A 21,453-nucleotide genomic window follows, 5' to 3' on the forward strand; every position below is an offset into this window, starting at 1 on the left:
CAAAGCTCATACAAGGGAAGAAATTATAAAGATCAGAGGAGAAATCAATGCAATGGAGACTAAGAGAACAATACAAAAAATCAATGAAGCCAAGAGTTGGTTCTTTGAAAGAATCAACAAAATTGATAAACCTTTAGTCAATCTTGTCAGAAAAAGGAAAGAAAAGGCCCAAATCCATGCAATTAAGAATGAAAAGGGTGAAACTACAACAGACCCAGCAGAAATCCAGAGGATCATCAATGCCTACTACCAGAACCTATACACCAATAAGATGGACAACACAGAAGAAACGGACAGATTCCTAGATACATATGAATTACCAAAGTTGAATGAAGAAGACCTAAAAATTCTGAACAACCCAATATGAAATTGAAAACATAATTAAAAACTTATCACCTAAGAAAAGCCCGGGACCTGATGTCTTCACTGCTGAATTCTACAAGACGTTTAGAGAGGAACTGCTGCCACCACTGTTTAAACTCTTCAATGAAGTTGAAAGGGAAGCAATACTCCCAAATTCATTCCTGGAAGCAAGCATCACCTTGATCCCCAAAGCAGAGAAAGACCCAACTGGAAAAGAGAACTATAGGCCAATCTCACTAATGAACATACATGCAAAAATCCTTAATAAGATACTGGCAAACAGAATGCAGAAGATCATCAAGAAGATCATACACCCTGATCAAGTGGGACTCATCCCAGGGATGCAGGGATGGTTCAATATACAAAAATCAATTAATGTAATACACTATATCAATAGAGCCAAGGACAAAAACCGTATGTTATCTCCACAGATGCAGAAAAAGCATTTGACAAAATCCAACATGCATTTATGATAAAAACCCTACAAAAAATTGGAATAGATGGTCTCTACCTCAAACTGATAGAAGCCATCTATGAAAAACCAACAGCCAATATCATACTAAATGGTCAAAAACTGAAATCCTTCCCACTAAAATCAGGAACAAGACAAGGATGTCCACTATCACCACTCTTCTTCGATATAGTTCTGGAAACATTAGTGACGGCAATTAGACAAGAGAAAGAAATAAAAGAAATAAAGATAGGAAATGAAGAAGTCAAATTGTCATTATTTGCAGATGACATGATACTCTATATAGAAGACCCCAAGAACTCCACCAAAAGTCTTCTAGACTTAATAACCAAATTCAGTCAAGTAGCTGGTTACAAGGTCAACACACAAAAATCAATAGCTTTCCTCTATACGAATGACAGACTCACTGAGAGAGAAATAGGGCAAATAATTCCTTTCACAATAGCATCCAAAAAACTGAAATACCTAGGAATCATCCTAACGAAAGAAATCAAAGACCTCTTCTCTGAAAACTATGGCACTCTGAAAAGAGAGATTGAAGATGATATCAGAAAATGGACAGACATCCCCTGCTCCTGGGTAGGAAGGATTAATATAGTGAAAATGGCCATAATTCCAAAACTGCTATATAGATTTAATGCAATTCCAATTGAGATCCCACCAGCATACTTCATAGACCTCGAGAAAACAATCCAAAAATTCATTTGGAGCAAGAAGAGACCCAGAATAGCAAAAGCAATTCTAGGTAACAGAGACATGGCAGGGGGTATTACAACCCCCAACTTGAAACTATACTACAAAGCTAATGTGATAAAAACAGCATGGTACTGGCAAAGAAACAGACCTGAAGACCAGTGGAACAGATTAGAAGATGCAGAAACAACTCCAGACACACTCAGCCCCCTCATCTTTGACAAAGGAGCCAAACAGCCTCACTGGAGGAAAGATAGTCTCTTTAATAAATGCCACTGGAGAAATTGGGTTTCACACTTGCCAAAGACTAAAACTAGATCTATATCTCTCACCATGCACTAAACTAAAATTGAAATGGATTAAGGATCTAAATATAAAAACAGAAATGCTGAACTGGCTGGAACAGAGGTTAGGTAGAACTCTTGAAGACACTGGGGTAGGAAAAGATTTTATGAACAAAACCTCAGTTGCCTGTGAACTAGCACAAACAATCAACAAATGGGATCTCTTCTTATTAAAAAGCTTCTGCACAGCAAGAGAAACCACCAGCAGTGTGAAGAGACAATCCACAATGTGGGAAAAAAATCTTCACCTGCTGTTCCTCAGACAAAGGTCTACTATCTCGAATCCATAAAGAACTTAAAAAGATCAGACCTCCCAAATTTAAAGACCCAATCCGAAAATGGGCATCTGAAATGAACAGACATTTCTCACACAAAGAAGTAGAAACAGCAAATAAATACATGAAAAAATGTTCAACGTCACTGGTCATTCGAGTGATGCAAATGAAAACAATGCTGAGATTCCACTTCACTCCAGAAAGAATGGCTGCTATCATGAAATCAACCAATAACAAATGCTGGTGGGGCTGTGGGGAAAGAGGAACCCTGCTCCACTGCTGGTGGGAGTGTAGACTGGTGCAACCACTGTGGAAATCAGTATGGAGATACCTCAAAGAACTAGGACTGGAAATCCCATTTGACCCAGCTATTCCACTGCTGGGGATCTTCCCCAAAGAATTAAAAGAATCATACCACAGTGATATATGTGGACCCATGTTCATAGCAGTGCAGTTTGTAATAGCTAAAACTTGGAAACAGCCCAAATGCCCATCAACTGGAGACTGGATCAAGAAAACGTGGTTTTTTTATAAAATGGAGTACTACTCAGCCATAAAAAATGAGAAATTAGAGACATTTATAGCTAAGTGGATGCACATTGAGGCAATACTCTTAAGTGAAATAAATAGGACACAGATGTGTAAATACCGAATAGTTTCTCTGGTGTGAGAAACTGAAAGTGTAAATAAGGACTAAATGTATAATAGGTCATGTGAAATAGGAAGAAAAGGGGTAAAGGGGAAGGAAGTGGGAGGGCTAAGGGAAAGGATAGAAGGGAATGGGATTAATATGAGAAAATGGAAAAATAGGAACAAAAGTTTTGTAAATAGGGAGGGCTGGAGGGGTTGAAGGGAGGGCTGGGCAAGGGTGAAAAATAAGAACCAAGAGAGACTATGTAAAGGTGCAAATTTCCAATGATGAATGTCATTATATTGTATACCTAAAATGTACCAATTACTAGAATGAATAATCGATAATGTAAAATAGGAATAAAAGGTCCAAAGGGGTAGGGGTAGTGAGAGGCACAGGGGAAAGGAAAGAAGGGAAAGGAAAAAATGCTGAGAAATGGAAAAAATGGAAATAAAGTCTTTGTAAATAGGGAAGGGTGGAGGGTGTGAAGGGAGGGCTAGGAATGGGGAAAAAAATAAGAGCCAAGATGCATTATATAAAGGTACAATTCCCAATGAGAAATGTAATTGTGTTGTATACCTACAATGTACCAATAAAAGAATTTAATACAAAAAAAAATTATTTCATACATGTCCTCCAGTTTGGATTTGTCTACTGTCTTTTCATGACTTTCTGGAATAAAGATAGGCATTTTTAGCAAGAATGCAATAATATTGCGTCTTTCTCAGTGCAGCATATCAGGGGGCCCATGACGTCACTATGTCATTTCCTAGTGGTGTTTTCCTGGATCATTCAGTTAGATGGATGTATGCTGATCGCTCCACTGTAAAATTACTACATTTCCCCTTGCAGCAAATAAGTATCTTCAGGCAGATATGGCGAGACTAGGCAAATCTGGTTTCTCCTCTAACCCACTAATTTTAGCATCCATCCGAGGATCTTGTCTGCATCAGTTATCACTATGGTGTCTGCCCAACGGTGAGTCTGTCTCCTGCTTGCCTTCAATATTTACCATCTGGGGTTCTACTTAAAGAGCTCTCCCTTCTCTCCTATTCGTATAAGTACAGAATTCTGGATATGTATTTTATTCTGTGGGTTACAATCCAATGCTGTCGTTCTTAATTTTGCTGCTCAAATTGTTCTGGCTTTTTGGGGATTTAGTTCAGTGGTTCCGGCGCCTGCCTTGAAAGCGCAAGGACCCGAGTTCGATCCCTGGTACCAAAAAAACAAAACAAACATACATTTGGGGCCGGGGATTTAGCTCAGTGGTTTCGCTGCCTGCTGTGTAAAGTGCAAGGACCCGAGTTCAATCCTCGGTACCAAAAAAAAAAAAAATGTTCTGGCTTTGGGCACCAGGAACACATTTATGTTGACTCTTATGTTTTTCTGACAATCTTGTCACTTGAAGGGGGGGAGAATTTCCTTATTTACTGGCATTGTAAGATGTTCCAGGGTCATTTTGTGGTTTTACCTGGCTGGGCCTTGGAATCAGCTGCCTTCATCCAAAATGGTTTGGCTCCTTTTATTGGAGAGCAGAGTCTAGAAACAAGATCCAGGTGCTGAGTGAGCTTTTTGCTACTGGGCTGTCATTGTTTCTAGGCCTTCACACAGAGCATGGTAATATATTGTATTAGTTACTTTTTTGTTGCTGGGCCAAATATTCCATACCAAAGTTAGAGGAGGAAAGGTTTATGTTAGCTCACAGTTTGTAGAAGTTTCAGTCCATCGTTAGCTGGCTCCAAGGCAGCATGGCAGAGGAGAAGCAGTTTGTGGAGTGGCAGGCAGGAGGCAGCAAGTTTCCCTTTCCCTCTTTATTCCATGCAGGCTACAAGCCTATTGGTCGGTGCCACTCACCCCCAGGGTGAGACTTCTGTTTTCAGTAAATCCATTCAGCCACACACAGAACTATGTTATTCCCATCAGGGGACTAATCCAGCTATCAGGCACCCAAAATCCATATTCACACACCCTAGATGCATCCACCTCTGAAAAGCCCTAGCTATGAGCACATGAGGCTTTAGGAGGACATCTCAATATAAGCCATAGTATGTACTCTAACCCACTTAGATACATACACCTATATTTCTATATCTGCCTGTGTACGTGTGTATAAGTCTATGCTGCTAACTGACTCCAATCTAATATCACAGGGCTTATTTGAGCCCTTCCCCTTTCCTAAGTGGTGGCTTTTTTCTATATCGATTCAATCATTATAGTAACCTGGTTTTAACTTTAAAGATAGCTATGTTCAATAGCTGCGAAGCCATTCATTGCTTCGTTTGAACATGGTTTGATGCATTTACATTTAGTGAATATTAATGTACCATGTTTAAGGCCATGTACTCTGGGAGAACTCTGGCTGGAACATGGATGAATATCAGGTCCTGCTCCGTGGTAGTTTATGCACCACCAGGAAACATAAGAATACTGCTGTGAGTAAAGAGTGTTAGGAAAAACAAATTGCTGTGGGCATGCAGAAGAAGGAGAAGTGCATGAAGAAGTAAGAAAAGGCTCCACCAGAGGTGTGGATCTTTAGGGGGGCACAGGGTTTGGATCTTGAAGACTACAGGAAAGCATTCCAGGAAAGGGGACAACTTGATTGAAGGTGCCAAGGGCAACAAAAAATAAGACAAGGCACACAAAGGTGACAGGAGAGCCAGGAAGGGAAGCTGAGCTTCCTGGGCTGGCTCACACCTGCACCCAGAGGTGGCTGTGGTAGAGTAGAGCTTTACTGGATGTGCCACAGGCAGCTTCTGAGTCTATGAATAAAAAAGTGACCTGCCAGGGTGACAAGATGGGACCCAGAATGGAGGAGCAATTTCAGGGAAAGGGAAGATCTCAGGAGGAGAGAAACTGAAATAGTTTAGGGGATCAGAGAAGGCCTGAATTGGAGGCAAGATCAAGAGTGGAGAAGAGGGGAGATACACGTGCATAATCAATAACATTTGACAACAAATTTGATAAGCAGACTAAGGGAAGAGTCACAGATAACTTCAGGATTCCATGGGATATTAAAACCAAGAGTTTAAAACTAGGAGATAAACAAGATGGTGGGAAGGTGTCCACAGCCCCCAAATGAGAAATTGTGATAGATGACCTCTTCCCTCGCAACTATTTTAGTGCTGGGTTGTGAGTGGACAGAAAGGGAGAGAAAAGCCAGATTTTATATCAAACAATGCTATTACTGTCAGCAGCAATGCTATATCTCCAGTAGGGTAGATAACTACACTAAAAAGCAAAATGAAATTTCTAGATGGTGATGAAATTTAATTTACCCATGGTGGTGGTTAGCCATTGCCACTGATAATCACCACTCAGAGGTATTTTCTTTGAAGCTAGATAGTTAGCACTCTCTAAACCAGAAATTGCCCACATTTTATCCATTATGTCTCAGAGGCTATTAAGCAGAGCCATATAACCCCAGTCACCAGGGAGTTTTGGAACACAGAGGTTAGAATGAAACCATCACAGCAATTCTATTAATGTTGTATCACTATTCAGATGCAATAGCTTATCCCAGGGAACAGCTTAAACGCAAATGTACTTGGATCTATACAACTGCGACAACACTTACTAGTTGGTGCATAATACACAGGCATAGGCCGGGCTTGATGGAGAATATTTGTATTTTGGGTTCAAGAAGCAACTGTGCATCAGTGCTGTTGTCTCACAGTTTCTGTTTAGGATGTTCTTATTGGGTATGCAAGAAAAGAGCTCAATTTGTTCATCTGTTTTACAAGATGCTAGACCACTCAATTATGTCATAGGGCAATGGGAAGGACAGAAGTGGGGGACCAGCTCAAGCCACTTTCTTTTTATTAGGTTGGGACGAGGTCTGGAGCTATAGATTCATGGGCTGTCAGGAAGTCTGGTGTAGATGCCCAGCCTCGCCCCAGCCAAATAACCCAAGTGGGAATGGGTGAGCACCCACCATCATCTCCTCCTCCTTCCCCCATCACACAGGTGAGCGATCTTCAAGTCTTAATCTTAGACCAAGTGTCCCCTGACCCAAAAGCTCTCTCAGGATAAAGGTGCTAAAACCATTCCTCAGACAGACATTCTTCTCCGCAAAATATAGAGAGCTTCAATCTCCAAAAAAGAAGATGAAAAGATAATTTAATTATGTGCTTCAAGATATGAACATACCATGTGGAGATGGAAGTCAACTATTTTTCTTCTTCAGGGGAGTTAAAAGGATCACATTGAGGGTGTTTGTAATCTACAAAGGGTGGTCAAAATATATGTTGAATGTTTAAAGTTTAGAAATTTCAGTAAAGATAAATTTCCATTAACTACACTCAAAACATTCCCCTTTATTTTGAACACACTTATCCCATGGTTCTTGTCCCTTTCTGAAGCAGATCTGGAAGTCTTTCTTGAGTGTTTTTACAAGGTGTGCTCAACAATATATGAATGCTTTCCAACAGAAAAGCAGGCTTACAAAAACATGATGGTGTGTCCTTATCCACCCCACTCACTGGATCTGGCACCATGTAACTTCTGGCTCTTCCTAAAAGTCAAAATGGCCATGAATTGATTCAGGTCATCCAGGCAGCCAAGACAGCACAACTAAGGACATTCATGAAAGAGGACTTCTAGAACTGCTTCAGAAAGTGGCAAGAATGATGGGCTAAGTGTGTTTGAAGTGAGGGGGAGTATTTCAGGGGGCATTAATCCTTTTTGCCTAGTGTTCCACATTTGGAATGGCACATAACAATGGAACAGTATAAAAATTTTCTCTTCAAATTCTTGTTCCTTGAATTTTTCTAGGTAATACATATGAATTTTATGCAAAAAAAATTTTTGAAAAAAATTGCAACTTCAGCATAAATGGGTTAACGGCAATGGGTCTTTGCTTGTAAAAATTAAAAATTAATACATTCACAACTATATTTTTTATCACAACTCATGTATAAAGGAGCTCTTTGCGACCATAATTCTTGTTCACTGCTCCTATGTGACCACTGGAGTTCTTTCCAGGCTGGGTTTGTGGGCCTGAGTTCAAACACTGAGGTCAGAGATGCAACGAAGAAGGCAGCGCGTGGACGTTGATAGGACAAAGATGGGCTGAGGATCCAAAGGTGGAGAGGAACAGTCCATAGCACTCAGGAGCTCGGCAGCTTTACAGACACGAAGCAGTAATTCCTCCAGGAAAGCAGCTCCCTCACTTCAAAGCTGCCATATTTATAAAACATGTCCTTTGGGGCTGGGTGTAGTGTCACACACATCTGTAATCCTAGCATCCTGGGAGGCCGAGGCAGGAGGATGGCAAATTCAAGCCCAGACTGGGCAACACAGTGAGACCGTCTCAAAATTTAGAGGTGGGGGATGGGGTGGAGTAGGAATGTAGCTCAGTGTGAAGGCCCTAGTGCTGCAGAACGAGACCATATTCCTATAAATGAGGGACGCAGGGTTGGCAGGATCCAAGGGTTAATTGCAAATTACAAGCACTGCAACACAGGAGCAGGGAAGAGTTAGAGGAAAAACTGAAGAGCGAAGGTGCGTCCCTACCCCTGACTCTGTCCCCCCTCCTGCATGACACTTCTCAGTGGCCGCTGTCCTGTCTTGGGGTTGCAGGTCCCCTCTCTTGGCTCCTTTGAACTTATTTATGGAACGATTACACTTTAGAATGTTGGTTTCTTAGGTTATCATGTTACCCAGTGCTGGATTTTTAAAAATAAGTTTCTAATTATGAAGGTGAAGTCTCCTGCCTCCCGCATGTGGCCCCCTTGCACAATCACTGGACAAGAGCTGCGTAGGCTGGGGGATCATCTTCTTGCACTAAAATTAACCAGTGTGCTCCGAACACTCCCAGATACCTCTGCCTTTTCTTCTTACATTGTCCCGCTCAGGTTGGCAGACACATATCAAATGTCTCTGTGTTATTTTAAATAATATGTAATTGTGATTTGATGCTTTAATACCATGTCGTGTGCTGGAATGTGTCCCTGGGTCTCTTGTAATGTTTTCTACTATACTAAAGTTCCCTATCCTGGCGGGGGCCCATGGGCTGTGTCCCTTTACGTCCTTCTGCTGAACCCTCCTTGGGATGCCCATCAACTCTCCCATGTAGTTTCCTTCAGAAGGGCATGTTTTTGGTGGTAGATGTCTGTATTCCCAGCTACTCAGGAGGCTGAGGCAGGAGGACTGCAGCTTTAAGCCCAGCCTGGGCAACTCAGCATGACTCTATCTCAGAATAAAATAAAAGGGCTGAAGATGTAGCTGAGTGCTCCCTGATTAGGGGGGTGGCAGGGGAGGGCAAAATCCTGTTTCTGGAATCACTTTTTGAAGAGCAAATAGAACTTTTGAAATAATTTCCTTATTTGAATAATAGTTTCAGCTGGGGATTTAGCTCAGTGGTTTTGCTGCGTGCTGCACAAGCACAAGACCTGAGTTCGATCCCCGGTACCAAGACAAAACAAAACAAAAACCCCCAAAATAACAGTTTTTGCCTGCCTTTCTATTATGTAAGAAAATATCATGTGAATAAAATGTGCTCAATTTTATTTCTTGTAACACTAACTTTCTCCTATTCTCAGGTTTTCATTGCTTGATGTATATATATTAGTTTCTTAGTGATTTATAAGTTTCGGTTATCTTGGAATTTTCTTGCCATCCTTAATTGGAAATGAAGGCATGTCATCATGTGAGAAAAAATTATAAAATACTTTAAGAGAAATTAAGTCTCACTGATCTCAAGATTAGGTGGTACCTCAAGCTAAGGTTGACAAACTATTGCTTAGTTAATGTGGACTATGAGTCAGTTAAGTGCTTTAATAAATAGATAAGTCTTATTTGTAATTAGCACATTGATTGTTTACATATAAATGAGTGCTTCTGAAGTGCTGGGGGGTAGCAGAAAGGAGCTGGTTAGGACCGGGGATTTAGCTCAGTGGTGCCTCTGCCTGCCTTGCAAGCGCAAGGTTCCGAGTTCGATCCCCAGTACCAAAAACATAAAACAACAACAACAACAACAACAAAACCCCAACTTGGTTAGGAGTTTAAATATCTCCTTACAGATCCTCTATTCCAATATAAGCAGACATGCCCTTTGATCCAACTCTTTGGGGGGCCAAGGAAATGTCAACTGGAAAGTTAAAATCACCACAAATTCCAAGTAAGAATGGGTAACTAAAGATCTTTACTTCTAGAAAAATGTCAACAAAAGCCCCTTTAAAGCAGCTCACCTAACAAGTAATTGAAAAAAATACTAAGGTACACATACGACTAATCTCCTTTCATTCTTTCCCCAGCAGCGCTAAACTCCCATAGCTCCATTCTAAGGGAAGTGGCCAAATTCCACAAATTTGGTTCACTAGGCCACCTCCCTTCCGACTGCCGCTGATTAAAACCAGTGATGAGCACCCCATCCAGGAAATGCCTCTGTATGAAATAGGTTGCTGGAAACATAAGTTTGGTCCTTCAGTTTCTGATACTCTGAAATTTATTTGGAACCCAGAGAAATGGATGCGGGTAGCAGTGGCACTAGAAGACAGGCCAAGGGGTGGGGTGGGCCACACGTGAAAGCCAATATAGGAGGAAATTATTATTGGGAAATAGCGATGTTGAGAGAAGGAAGGAATGAAGGAAGGAGAAGGAAGGAAGGAGAGAGGGGGAAGGAAAGGGCTGGAAGGAAGGTACAGAAAGAAGGAAGGAAACGAGGAGGAAGAGAAAAAGGAAAGGGAAAGGAGAAGAAACGAAAGAAGAGGAAGGAAGGAAAAGAAGGAAGGAAAAGAAAAGGGAAGGGAGAGAAGAAGACCTGAGAGAGACAGACATAGACACACAGCTAAGACAGCTGACAGACTGACCACGGACCTCAGGAGGGTGCGCTTTGTCCTGGGGGAGTCCTCTGCTGGCTTTTCTCACTCAGGCCCAGCCCATGAAAGCTCTCTGTCTTCTGAGGCAAACTGAAAGTGTCCTTGCTGCCAACTCTAACCTGCACCGGGGATGGACTGCACGGCCCCAGAGTGTCTTCCCACAGGAGTAGGGAAAGGGGCTCTGAGGCAGGGCTGAGATGGGCAGCATGCGGACACACTGGACGGATGCAGAGTGTATCTCATACTGGGAGACCTTCCTTCTGATACTCAGGAATTTTAATGAATGAATGAATTATTTGGTACTGGGGATCGAACTCGGGTTCTTGTTCTTGCGCAGCAGCCGGCGAAACCACTGAGCTAAATCCCTGGCCCATACGCAGTAATTTTAAAGAATGTTTCTGTATTTTCCCAGAAACAGGACCACAAAAAGATCTTTTCCTGGGGGCCCGAGGCCCACATCCTGGAGGTGCAGAAAACGGATGCCAACAACAGGGAGGAGCAGGTCCCCTCCTCTGGTGTTCCCGGTCAGGAGGGCACCTGCCTGCTGAATATGTAATCCAATTTGGCCAATCAAACTTCCGGTCTCCTAAGTGGTTCACTAGCAGGCAGCTCTCGACCAGGGAACTGTCTTCCTCCCAGCTCACCCTGGGGCTTAGTGTGAAAACAGGCTCAGCAGGGAGGAGGGAAGCAGGAGAGAGGGGTGTGTGACCACGTGTGCATGACAGTACGTGTCCGTGGAGATGTGTGAATGTGTGAGCATGTCTGTGTGTTAATGTGTGTGAGTACATGTGTGGCTCTGTGGACTATGTGTGTGCGTGCCCACATGTAATCGTGTCTGTGTGAATGTGTGTGTATGTGAGAATGCGTGTCCACAAGTGTGACTGTGTGACTCTGAGTGTACGTGAATGTGTGCGAGTGTGTGAACACGTGAGCGGATGTGTGAGGATAGTGTCCGTATGCGTCCACAGTGAGCGTGAGTGTGTGAACAGTGTGTCTAAGTGTGAATAGGCGTGAACATGTGCGTTTGCGCGCGTTATGTGGCTGTGACTATGGGAGCGTGGGTGCCTGTGTCTGCGTGCGTGAGTGTGGGAATATGGTGTGTGTGAGCGTGTCTGGGAGGGTGAGTGTGTGCAAGTACGGGACTGAGCGGGTGCAGCTGCGAGTGTGTGCTGAGACTAGGAAAGGCGGGAGCGGTGAGGGAGGATTGGGAACAGCAGGCTGCGTGAACGCGCGTGGCCTTCTCCTCCCTCAGCTGGAAGCACAGATGCGCCCACGACAGTGATGTCACCGCCATCGATCGGAGGCCAACACTGCTGCCTGCACGCTCTGCTCTCCTTCATCTTCCCAAAGGGGAGCCGACCTGACCCGCTCTTCAGCTCTCCTCCATCCACCTCCCGCCACAGACAAATAGAAACCCTGCGGCACTCTCCACCCGATTTAAGAGCTTGTGTGGCTCAGGGACCTCAGCTTCCCATGGGGAGGAGCCTCAAGCGGGTGGGGAAACCCAAACCCAACTGTCTGGGCCTCTTTCCTAAGTGTCATGGACATTGGGGGTGGGGGTGGGGTGTTCGGCTGTTGCTTCTCTAAACCTCTGCCCTAACAACACTTTGTGCATACATGGAGTGCAGGATTCTCGATCTGCTGAGAGAAAATAACCCCCAAGGCATATAGTAATTTTCTGCTTGTTGAATCTTGTGCCTGGTTTGTTTCAACAAAGCCAGGTTTCCTTAGCATCTCCCAGCCCTATCTATAGAGCAGGCACTTTCATGAGAGTGTAACATGTTTAGCACAAGATCTCAGCTTTGCCAGCTACTTAATGTCCCGACAACGTACTGCTGCCAATATCCACTCAATTAGAAGGCATTAATCATCCATTTACTGCTCTCCGCTCCTGCCCATCAGCCCCTTCCTCAGCAAGACGCAGAGTGAGCCGGCGCCTCTTGTAATTCAGCCTTCCAGGCAGATGCGGTTACATGGCAACCATAAAGACACCTCTCTCTCTCTTTTTTGGACCGGTATTCTATTAATCCTTACAAGTTTATTAGTTCTGACTCCTGACAATCCATCAGCTGTAAGTGCAACAAATGATGCTTGGAAATTAATACCCACATTTCAGCAGAGGAGGCTTTACATATTAAATTATCTTTAAAGTTATAAATAAATAACATACATGAAATAGATTTAAGCAATAAACATACATTTGGCAAACAATACTCAGAATGTTTACTATTCAGCAGGCTGGAGCTATTTCGGCAATATCTTGTTAATAGACTCTCCATTCCCCGCTTTGGTTCTTTTCCCTGGTAAAGTCATAAATCCATCATACCAAATATTGGGGTCATTTCTTTCTTACAAAAAAGCAGTGTGCACTTTAACATTTATTCTCAATGGTTCGGGTTTCCTAGGTTGTTTCTGGCTTGTTGTTGACAGTCTTTTGTTTTTCTTAAAATTTAAAATTTTATTTTTTATGCCTTCTGTTACTTCATTTTTCCCAGCTTTCTTGATGTATATTTCACAAGTAATAATTGTATATATTTAAGGTGCACAGTGTGATGTTTTGATGTATGTATACACTGCAAAATGATGAACACAAGCCAACTAATGAACATATCTGTGACCTCACATAGTTACCGTTTTTTGTGTTTATAGTGAAAACCTTTAATAACTAGTCTTCCAGCAGTTTTCAGGTATACAGCGCAGTATTATTGACCACTGTTACCGTGCTGTACATTACATCTCCAGAGTTTATTTATCCTGCATAACTGAAACTTTACACACTTTAACCATCTCCTTATTTCCCCAGCCCCAGCCCCTGGCAACTATTATTCTACTCCCTGCTTTTGAGTTTGGCTTCTTTAGATTCCAAATATGAGTAAAATCATGCTTTGATCTCATGTATTTGCCTGTGTGGGGCTTATTTCACTTAGCACAATGTCCTTCAGGTTCATCCTTGTTCTTGCAAACACCAGGATTTCCATTATTTAAAATGCAGAATATATACTATATATATATATTTATATATATATAATCCATTTTTTAAAATCCATTCAGCAGTCAACGGACACTTAGATGGATCCCATTTCTTGTCTATTGTGAATAGTGCTGCAATGAACATGGGGTACAGATGTCTCTCTCAGACACAGATTTCAAATCCCTTAGCTATATACTCAGAAGTGGGATAGATGGATCATATGGTAGTTCTATTTTTAGTTTTTTGAAGACCCTTCATGCTATTTTCCATAATGGCTATACTAATTTACATTGCCACCAATGTTGTTTTAAAAGAATCATCCAGAAATTTTCTGAGCTATCCTGTTTGCTCTCAACCTTCCCCCTCAATCTCTCAGCAAAGTCACTCAAATAGCTTTTTTTTTTGGTACCAGGGATCAAACTTGGGACCTCGCACTTGCAAGGCAGGTGGCAGCACCACTGAGCTAAATCCCCGGCCCTCAAATAGCTTTTAAAACATTATGCCCTTAAGGAAGTCTTGTTTAAATTGTGGCCTCAGAAGAGTTCAACATACAACTCCATTAGAAAGTTTTCTTGCTTGGTGGGACCAAAGGGTGGTTTTAGGAGCCAGAAGGGAGTGTGCATGGGTGCCGGTGTGTGCATGTGTGTATGCATGTATTTTTGTCATGAAATCAAGGGAGAATTAAGTTTTTACTAGGTGTCAAACAACTGTATTGCACTATCATCCAAGAATAAATCAGCAATCATTTATTCTTAGTTTTGTTCCTTAAAGAGAATGAGGGACTATAGTACTATTTGCTAACCTGTATTTCTTACTAACTAAATTCTTTAAAAGTTATACTCAAATTAAAAGATTTCTTTTAGTTATATTCTTCTTTCAGGATTGAATTAAGTCTGCATAATTTCATCAAGTTTTACCCCTCATGGAAATGTAATTACTGAACTCTTGTTTCCTATAACTAAATACTTTATTCATTATTAACCTCACTTATAGATTTAATGTACAACAACAAAATGCCATAAGACTCATGTCAGTGGTAATTTAAAGTGAATTAAGGGTTAATGATGAAGGTCTGGTACAGTTGCCTGGTTATAAATTCACATACATGAAGTAGATTTAAGCAATAAAATATATTCAGGTAATGTGATCTATCAAGGGGCACTTTTATTAACCTCAGTGGTGACAAAAGGTGGAACTCCACTTTTTGCCAGTCACGTCTCCTGCGTATCTGGCCCATTCCTAATATGCATCTCCTTCCCATGTCTCTGCACCTGATGAGCTTTCTGCTTACGAATGTAGGAGCAGTACATCCATAAATTACATCACACCTTACAACCACTGTGGAAATCAGTATGGAGATACCTCAAAGAACTAGGACTGGAAGTCCCATTTGACCCAGCTATTCCCCTGCTGGGGATCTTCCCAAAAGAATTAAAAGAATCATACCACAGTGATATATATGCGTCCATGTTCATAGCGGCACAGTTTGTGATAGCTAAAGCTTGGAAGCAGCCCAAGTGCCCATCAACTGGAGTCTGGATAAAGAAAATGTGGTTTTTTTATAAAATGAAGTACTACTCAGCCATAAAAAATGAGAAATTAGAGACATTCATAGCTAAGTAGATGCACATTGAGGAGATACTTTTAAGTGAAATAAATAGGACACACGTGTAAAGACCGAATAGTTTCTCAGGTGTGAGAAACTGAAAGTGTAAATAAGGACTAAAAGGTATAACAGGCAATGTGAAATAGGGGAAAGGAGAGAATGGGATTAATATGAGAAAATGGAAAAATAGGAACAAAATCTTTGTAAATAGGGAGGAATGGAGGGGTTGAAGGGAGGGTTGGGCAAGGGTGAAAAATAAGAACCAAGAGAGATTATGTAAAGGTGCAAATTCCCAATGATGAACGTCATTATATTTTATACCTAAAATGTACCAATTATTAGAATGAATAATCGATAATGTAAAATAGGAAGAAAAGGTCCAAAGGGGTAGGGGTAGTGGGAGGCACAGGGGAAAGGAAAGAAGGGAAAGGAAAAATGATGAGAAATGGAAAAAATGGAAATAAAGTCTTTGTAAATAGGGAAGGGTGGAGGGCATGAAGGGAGGGCTAGGAATGGGGAAAAAATAAGAACCAAGATGCATTATGTAAAGGTACAATTCCCAATGAGAAATGTAATTGTGTTGTATACCTACAATGTACCAATAAAAGAACTTAACAACAACAAAAAAATAAATTGCATCACACCTTCCTGCCTACCCACAATTCTTCCAGACTTCAGGACCTCAGAAATCAGGCAGATGAAGAAGCACAGACTTCCACTCGATGTCCCTGTTGGATTCCTAGCCCTGATTTAGTGGCCGTCTGCCAGGTGAAGGCCACACACTCAGAGCTCCTCGCTTTTCTCTGTCTCCCATGCCAACACGTACACATTCACAAACCTACCAAGTCTGGTCACCAAAGACTAAGGATGCTCTCCAGAACTGAGAGGTTTCAAAATACAGGCAATTACACATTCTGAAATTATAAAAGCAAACGCTTGGAACGGCCCTTCATTTGGGGGCAGATGCCCAGTCCTGGAGTGAGGGCATAGGGCAAGAACGGTAGGCCCTGGGCATCCAGATCACAGACTGCCTCATGAGAGGGAGAGATTCCAGTGACAGTCTAGCCCATGTCCATCAGTTTGAGGAAAAGGACACTAAGATATAATCACAAAAGGATTTGCTCAAGGTCACAAAGCCAGTCTAAGGCAAGCTAAGTCCCAAACCAGGGTCTCCTATCAGTTAGTAAGGCTTCTTCTGCTAATTCCATCCAGCTATAGATCAGCCGATCCAAAATCTAATGATGCTCTAATCCATACACCCATACTACAGTAGCTTGTGCCATATCATGATAGTCACGAAATAAGGGCACAGTTTCATTTTGGGTCAAAGTTACACAATGGATCCAGATGAATCTCTCAATTAAAACAAAAATGGATAGTTTGAGTTAATAATACAGAGTATCTTTTTTATAAACATGCTTTTAAGATATATGTATATATTCTAAATAAAACAATGAGACTCATTTTAACAGCCAGGAGTATTCACAGGGCCTACCCAGTGCACAACACCTTTGGAGGTTTGTAAACCCAATAAATATAACGTGTGGTAATCTCTTGACTTTCCTAGGCACAATTCTAGGAATAACCTCGTATATCCTGAGCATGAATGTGGCTAAGCTAAAGACAGGTCAGCTACCAGGCATTGTTCCCATCCTCTATCCCGAGAACACTGGGTTTCCATTCAAGTCTGTAGTCTGTGAACAGCTTTATTGCCTGCTTTGGGAAACCCACAATACGGGTACTGAGGACCCACAGCTGTGTCCCTGGCTCCTCCTAACTCTCCATTGCCCACACCTCGCCTGATACTACTCTTCAATGGCTGTATTTGTTCCTTCTTTTTTCACTGACCCCAACTGGGCTGAGGTCCTCTTACCTCCTGTATAAACTGTTACTGTGAAAGCCTTCTAAATATTCTCATTTCTCTTCACTCCTGACAGAGGCATCTGCATGACAGGGCACAACTCTGGACGTCATTAAGTTCGTCAGAACTCTTGCCATGCTCCCTATGACTGAACACAATTCAAATTTCTTGGCATGACATTCTAGGTTCTCCCAAGGATGGCTGGGTCTGGCTTGCTGCCTTTGGCCAACCCTCTGGGCACCCTTGAGAGTTCTGCCAGGTATCTTTGTGCCTCCTCACCTCAGTGTCTAAAATGCACTTTTCACTCAACCTCATCCCCACTCCCCACTGCCCTGGACAAAGCTCTTTGTTCTTCAAGGTCCAGTGCAAAGCAGTATGCTCAATTATTCTTCCCAGAATCTCCCAGTTAAAATGTAGTCTCTTCTCTCCTGTCTTTTCACAGCACTTCATTAATATATCCAATCACATCTGTTAATACATTGTTGTATGTTTTTTCTCCAATCAACTGTCAATTCCTTGAGGGCAAGGAACCCTCCTGTTTCTCTGAACAAAGTACCAAGTACAATGAGCTTTTGGCATAGCAGGTTCTCAATAAATACTGAGCGGTATGAATTTCATATCTGTACATGTCCAACAATATGTTAGCACTCTAATTTTCCAAGCTGTCACAGCTCTTTTGCATTGTTCCAAAAAAATTTTTTAGATGCCTTCTGATAATCTTCTCTTCCTAATACTGCTTGTGGTTGCTTCATTTAACTTGTCAGGAACAGCCTTGGCTTATATTTGGGCAGCTTATTTTTCTCCACATTTATCCCACATAATCCATGTCATATCTGTGCAACATCTAAAGATTTGTGAGGGCATCAGGTGTCAAGAATGATTAGAGCCTGCACTCATTCACTTCCTGGCTCTGTGACTGAGTAAGGTGTGTAACAGCTCTGTCTTGGTTCCTTCAGCTGTAGAAAGGGCTAACAATTCCTCAATTCTGTGATCATTACCATGGCAGTAATACAGGTAAACCATCTGGCATAGCAAAGACAGTCAAGAAATTCCATAGCACACTTTTTTTTTTTTTTTTAGACCAGGGCAAAGAAAGTTGCCTGATAAAGGAAGCAAACTTTCTGAAACTTGTTAGCTACTTCATGAAGGAGTCATACATTCATCTTTAAAAGCTCACTCTACTTGGGGAAACACTTGGTTTCTCCCCAGCACACTGAATTTCTTCATGTGGATACCAACACTTATCCCTCTGGACAAACGCAACACTCGGGACCACCCAGCACCCAATACCCTTCACTTTAAGAGCACAACAAACTCAGATTCTTTGGGGCCATGTTCCAGCACATGGAGATACAGCACCAGGAAATTGTTGTTCTTTCAGATTTATTTACATGTTTAGGAGTTGGCTTAATTCTCAGACTTTGTTATTAATAACACTGTCCTGTAATCTAGGTTAAATATAGATCATGAATGATGCTGATGAATGGGCTGGATCTCACATTTGTGTTAGTTCATTTCACAATTATAAATTAAGATGGTCTCCAACCTTACTATATAGATTTGGTCTAGTGGTTCATTATGATGACTTAATACTCTCTTAGTTTTCATAAAAAACATGCTGGCTTTTTAATTTTGTTTTCTATTTCTAGATTTTGCTGTATATTATTGACTACATATGCTGCCTGAATTATAAAATTTCGCAATAAATTATGTTTATACTATCTTTAAAAATTCTTTTTTAAGGTTAAGTTATTATACGCGTTTGTGTGTTCACTACAGTATTAGAAAGATTCTGGAAAATGATCCATTGGCTCAAATGTGTATTACCTTAAGTTTCTGAAACAAAGTCATCAACATGCAGAGGTAGGGTGATGCTTAGGAATAACTTTCAATAATACTTGTGTTTTTTAAGAAGTTTTCTCCCTAAGTGTCATTTTGCAGCCTGATTCTCATGCATAAAACTAGGATACTCATTAATAATCTTAATTTGTTGCTGGTATTGTTTTTGGTATTGGCGTCTCTTTTGGAAGGTTGGTGGAGGATTCTGGGAGCAGTAAGTATGATATAATCACCAGACATTAACTAAGGTATGTGCACCCATCTGTGTACATGTGCATGTAGGGATGCGAGCATGTACTGTGTGCTTGTGTGCATGTTCAGGGAGTTGGTACAAACTAAACCTTGCTAGGAACAAGATAAAAAGTGATGATCAGCTCCTGCACCCTAATGTGCCAATCAATATGCTCTTATGGATCAGTTTGATTACATAAAACTGAATGAATCACACAACCCTCTTACATTAGCAACCTCCAATACCACAACAATGAGCCATAACATCAAGGAGAACATAACCCAGAGGACTTCATTGCATTCACTTTTTTTCAGTGCTGGGTGTTGAATCCAGGGCCGCATGAATGCTGGATATCACTGCGCTACATTCCCAGTCCCTCATTACGTTCTCTAGCAGCCAAGTACCTAGACATTCTGCAGTGCAGTGTCACTTAATGTCACATTATGAAGGCTGACGAACATAGAGCTGAAGCCTTGCTATTTCCCATCCCCTGCCCTTCTATAAGTGTGCTGTGGCCTGGAACTCCCTGACTACGGAAGCAAGTTCTCCGTGATTAATCAGGATGTAACACTGTGAGCTAACATCGTACAGTGATACAGCGTAAGGTCACTGGGGCCCCTTGGTCTTACTCTATCTCTTACATAAATCACTCATCAGAAAGATGATTTAAGTCACCCTTCAGGAAGGTACAATTTCATTATTATTTTTACCAAAGCATGCCCTTGTTGTAATGTTCCTAACACTAATTAGTACAGTTTTCCACATGAGAAGGGTTGATAGTATATGAGTAAACTATATAGAAACAAACATGGAACAATAGCATGAGAACACTGAATCATGATTTGCTCATTTTATTCCTCAAAGCTCAATAAAGCAGATATCTGTGACACAGACACATAGCATTTTCAGCTTGACAGGTCAATTTGGGCAACATTTTTGCTCTACTGTATTTGAACAACCATCATAACTCTATAAACAATTGACATTAACATTTTGCCAAGGTAAAATGTTTATATAAATATGTTTGGATCTTTTATGTGTTCACATAAAATTTTTCGACAAATATATAAAAATCAAACTTTATTTTATTTGTCTGAGAAATGGGGTGCTAACAAAATGTAAAAGAATGTCTCACCTAAATAAAACAAATTCTTCCCAAATGAAAAACTTAAAATACTAGGTTTGTTTCTTACAGTGCCTCCTCTCTCCAACCATATAACCTAGAAAGCGGCTTCTCTTCTAGAAAAAGAATTTTATTTTTTAGGTACCGGGGAGTGAACTCAGGTCCTCCTTGGCAGCAGGCGACGAAACCACTGAGCTAAATCCTCGGCCCTAGAAAAAGAATTTTAAAAAGGACATAATCTCTACAGCACAGCGATGTGAAAGGAGACAGGCAAAATGACAAGAGAGTGAAGAGGACCCACAACTGTTGGGGACCAGAGATGAGCTAGGGCGAGGACACTAGTTCCCGGCCTCCCTTTCTTTTTATTTGCCTGAACTATCCAGGAAAGATGAGCTTCCCTGTTTTTTAAATTGTAGGCTCTTAATTAAGACTGAACTATTCCAAAGCAAACAACTCTTCCCATTCCTGCAGATTATTTGAATTATCATTTTATTTGGTTCTGGTGAATTTGGATCTTTAAATGACTTCCAGCCATACACTGATGTGACTTCATCTAAACCTCGTTAAGAAACATTTTTTAAAAGAGATTTACCATTCCATGTGAAAATCTCATACTTAGTTTTAAGTACTGATGACTGCTGGATGTGATTTCCTCTTTTTAAATATCCAAATATTCATCCTTAATACTAAAATCAAACCACAGACAAGGTGGTGTATTCCATAACACTATTCTTTCACATATAACTTACAGTCAGAATTTTAATTGTACAAGGACATTTAAATATCAACAGATCATCATATTTCCTTTAGGCTCATAAATTTTGTTTCACTGATTTTAAACAGCCTGATACAGGACAGATTCTTAACAAACGTTTGTCCAATGCATATTTTCCCACAATTAATCTTTTTTTTTTGTATTAAATTCTTTTATTGGTACATTGTAGGTATACAACACAATTACATTTCTCATTGGGAATTGTACCTTTATATAATGCATCTTGCTTCTTATTTTTTCCCCATTCCTAGCCCTCCCTTCACGCCCTCCACCCTTCCCTATTTACAAAGACTTTATTTCCATTTTTTCCATTTCTCAGCATTTTTTCCTTTCCCTTCTTTCCCTTCCCCTGTGCCTCCCACTACCCCTACCCCTTTGGACCTTTTCTTCCTATTTTACATTATCAATTATTCATTCTAATAATTGGTACATTTTAGGTATACAATATAAT

At 41.1% G+C, this 21,453-nt stretch overlaps 1 protein-coding gene and 1 pseudogene across 3 annotated transcripts in view; both read right to left on the minus strand.

The window, feature by feature from the left end:
• Maml3 (mastermind like transcriptional coactivator 3) overlaps positions 1 to 21,453 on the minus strand; it is a 417,197-nt gene that overhangs the window by 206,006 nt on the left and 189,738 nt on the right. The window lies entirely within an intron of this gene.
• Positions 1 to 21,453, minus strand: part of LOC147823431 (small ribosomal subunit protein uS8 pseudogene) — a 66,870-nt pseudogene continuing 45,417 nt past the window's right edge. The window contains exon 1 of the transcript XR_015443928.1: positions 1 to 21,453. This exon is cut by the window's right edge and continues 45,417 nt beyond it. The product of XR_015443928.1 is annotated as a small ribosomal subunit protein uS8 pseudogene (transcript).

This window comes from Heterocephalus glaber, unplaced genomic scaffold, assembly GCF_053883595.1.
Source record: "Heterocephalus glaber isolate CG9 unplaced genomic scaffold, H.glaber_assembly_v1.0 deba00001586, whole genome shotgun sequence".
Taxonomy (NCBI): Eukaryota; Metazoa; Chordata; class Mammalia; order Rodentia; family Bathyergidae; genus Heterocephalus; species Heterocephalus glaber.